Genomic DNA, 4,343 nt, shown 5'->3' with positions numbered 1-4,343 from the left:
AACCTATTTGATTCTCCAGAGTATCGATAGAAACTGCTTGACTTTTGCACATAATTCTTAACTCCTCCAATTTAGATTTTTATTAGTAGTTTGACCGAAACTTTCATGCGGTTATTGTTAAAGTTGGAGTTGTTGTCTTAGTGCATACTATTGTTGAAAACCTGGAGGGTTGAATTGCTTTGAGCAAACTTCTAATAAGACTGTTGTACCGCATTCTGATTGTTGCTCCAGCTGAAGTTAGGATGGTTGCGGTTGTTAGGATGATAAGTGGAAGGAACTGGTTGATGCGACCTCTGAAAGTTGCTCACATACTGAGATGATTCACTAGATATAGCACACTGCTCTGTTTCGTGCGCACCTGCACAAAGCTCACATATACTAATGATCTGATTAACTCCGTAATTAGCCAAAGAATCCACTTTCGTTAACGCCTTTAGCTGAGCAGCTATAGCCATAGCTGTATCCACCTCCAAAATTCTTTCTACCATGCCTCGAGGTAGTCTCTGAGTTGGGTTCTGATATTCATTAGCAGCCATCAATTCAACTAGCTCATAAGCTTTATCATATCTCTTAGCCCATAAGGCTCCACCTGATGCTGCTTTGAGCATAGGTCTCGACTGTGCTCCCAACCCATTATGAAACCAATTGATAATCATCCAGTCAGGCATTCCATAACGAGGACACATCCTAAGCATCTCCATGTAGAGCTCCCAAGCCTCACAAAAAGATTCTCCCGATTGCTGCGCAAATTGAGTAAGAGCATTCCTGATTGCAGCTATCTTCGTCATAGGGAAGAATTTAGTAAGAAACTTATGAGCAAGATCCTCCCAAGTAGTGATAAAAACTGGTGGTAGAGAATGCAACCAACACTTAGCTTTATCCCTCAGAGAGAATGGGAAAAGCCTCAGCTTCACAGCATCTTCATAAACATTGTTGAACTTGAAAGTGTCACAGATCTCGATGAAATCTCTAATATGCATGTTGGGATCTTCCGTTGGAGAACCCCCAAACTAGACTGAATTCTGCACCATCTGAGTCATGCTAGACTTGATTTCAAAAGTATTATCCGCGATGGATGGTATGACAATGCTAGCCTAAATGTCATTGATCTTTGGTTGAGAATAATCCATCAAAGCTTTTGAATTTGCTACTGGTTCTCCCATTATAATGATGGCTTCTTCTTCAACTTTCTCAACTTTTTTAAAAACTTCTTCAACTACTTCAACTTTGTCCAGTGTTTCCTTACGAGATTGAGAACGTGTTCGCTTACACGCTCTCTAGAGTACCTGACACACAAACAAAGTAAACAAGTAAGTAAAATATCCGAGTCAGTGAACTTTAACAACCACTGATGTCAAGCATATAAACTAAATTTAACACCGAATTCCCCCGCAGCGGCGCCAAAAACTTGCTCGCTGTAATTCAAACGCGAAAATACACGCAAGCGTACGGGATCACAAGTAGCATAAGATATAATTCAAGTTCATTCCCACAGGGACTGGTTTAGGTTAAGTTCAGATTATGCACTTATGCAATAATGTATGATTATCACTTACTGCTACGATAAATAATAAATTGAGTTTTGATTTAACTAAGAGATTATACTAAATAGCATTAACTAAGAGAATTATGATTGAATTACTTATATGAGAATAAACATGGGATTCTAACTTCATTAAATACTTCATTCAAAGTTTATATCTTTTACCCTAGCATGCGATGATGATGAAATATACCCTACTATCAAACATCAATAATTAAGATAGAAGTTATTTGACACCAATTATGCTTAGTTCCTATATGTCTATAAAGAATGAAAACATAATGGTTTAAGAGCAAGTTATCTATCGTGATTACATAGGGTGAATAAGATGGTTAAAATTACCCACGAATTATGCATGTCAATTTATACATAAACCTATGCTAGCATGGAAAGTTCTAAACCTCTATATTCAATGTCGCTTCAATATAGATTAACAAACAATCTTAAATGTTAGCTACGCATTAAAGACGAATAAGCACAACCAAACTAGGAAATCATAAATCATCATACATAAAGGATTTAAAACAATTATCTATTGAAATCCATAGATAAATCCATTAGAACCCCATTCTAACGATTAGTTCATCATCGAACTCATCGTCACTCTGGGTTCCAATGAAAACATGATAATAAACAATATAAGAGTACTAGGGTTTAAAGAAAAAATCAAAAATAAGCATCCAAAGTATCAACTATATTGAAGAATACAAAAGTCTTCTTCTCCGTAGCCGTCTTGTGCTCTCTAGGTCTTCTCAATGCTCTCCATTGTCTCCTTGTTGTTAAAAACGAATTATTATAGGTTTATATAGCTTCTGGTGGATCCGGGCCTTCAAAATCATCAAATTCAAGTAGAAACAGGATTCTGGGCAAACAACCTAGCGCGGCCACCCCAGCCTCCGCGCGGGCGCGTGCAACTTCTGTCTCTCTGGCACGGCCGCCCCGCATTCCGCATGGGCGCTGGCTTCCTGAACTTGGACTTCATTTTCTTATTTCTTATGTATCTTCAGCTCCGTTTGTTAGAATTTGGCGATCTAATAGTCCACACGAAGCTATCGAGATGCTCTTCAACATGAGAATGACCTCGGCCTCAGAATATGACCTCTTTTTATAATATTTCCTTAAAAAGCTCATTTATTCATCCAACAAATGACTGTAATGCAAAAACACAAAAATACATCAAAAATACCAATAACTTGAATTCAAAACACCAAGTTAAACCTGTAATAAAGCATTCCAAGTAGATATAAAATCCACTTATCATCCCCCTCTATAGTATCTATCTATATTGGACTAACATGAACTATTTCGAGCTAATGAGATTTGATTCGATAGTATTGTCAAAAGAATCAGAAAGTATGATCATCTAAGACAGCCTTCATGAATCCATGTGGTTGTAATTAAAGGTAAAATAAAATTAAACCTGAAATCACTCTGTTACTCATCATTAAATTCTCTGATATTATACTTCGGATATTTGTGATCATCAACCTTCGGTGGTTTTAAGAACTGACTTTGAGCCTATTAAACCCAATAGGTTCTAACCTAAGTAATTATAACCAAACACTTCTCAAACAAGCATCCATTTACCTGGCCCTGATGTATTCACCATATTTTGCTCTGATTCATCTAATTTTCTTGAAATATCAACTTTTTGGTCAACCAAAATTACCACTTGGTATTGGAGTTGTGTTGAGAACGAGGGAGATAGTTCCAAATAGCACCACGTAAGGAAAGAAAGTTCGACCCTACGGCTCTGTCTCTCATAAAGTATTAGAGTATCTATAATTTGAGACATCTGTAAGCCTATCTGTATTCTCTTAAAAGAATACAGATCTGAAAACACATATAAACTATTACTAGGTGTATTCTCCCAACAGAATGTTATCTATTGAAATTCGCCTATCAGCCAGGGTATTTGAATTAGAGTCACTACCCCTTGATTTAAATATTTCTTATGCACACGTGAACTTCACACACAAGGAATGTATTGACGTATCAATTATTGTTAAACTATATCAAGGTCAATAATAATGGTTGGATCGTGGACAATATTTCTGTTTCTGTTTATTATCTCTGATTTTAAATTTGGGTTCATATTCCAAGATCTTTATCTCTGATAAGTCTTCATAGACTTTAGAAGAAATCTTTGATCCCTGATGGCATATCATTGATCATTTATGATCTTCCCAGAATTTAAATCTGGAAATGATTTTGACTTTTTCAAAATTGTAACTTATAAATGAGGACTCGGATATTATCTGACGAGTTTATAAGGTATATTTCTTCATGGAAATTGAGGGATATCAAAAATTCTACCACTCAAAAGAATCATAATTTTCCCTCTCAGAAGGAACATTTCTGAATCTCTTGACTAAGAGTTTCCATCCTTCAAGGTGGATGACAACTTTTCTATGAAAAGGATTTTCTTGCAGGTACATTTGGATGTTTGAAGCTTTGAGTGAATGACACACTGTGAGACTGAGTGACAAACACTTGAGTGTAGAATGTAGTGAAACACAATGTGAGATCACTAAACAGAAATCACACATTTGTACTGTAAGGAAATGATTACCAAAAATAATCTCTCACTTGGTTGTGTGATCCTAAGGTTCTACTCTGAGATATTTTGAAGGATTACTTAACTAAGAGAGAGAGATTATTAAAATGTATAGAGCTTTAACAGAAGACTAGTCTTTCTTATAATAAGAAAGAGATTTTCCAACTTTATTGCACTAAGGAGGAGGTTCTTTATCTAGGGGAGATTATTGGTTCTGAATTCCAAAAATGTTTTTTATGTGCT

The sequence above is a fragment of the Apium graveolens genome, chromosome 8, assembly GCF_009905375.1.
Source record: "Apium graveolens cultivar Ventura chromosome 8, ASM990537v1, whole genome shotgun sequence".
NCBI lineage: Eukaryota > Viridiplantae > Streptophyta > Magnoliopsida > Apiales > Apiaceae > Apium > Apium graveolens.
Note: the sequence above shows the minus strand (reverse complement) of the source record.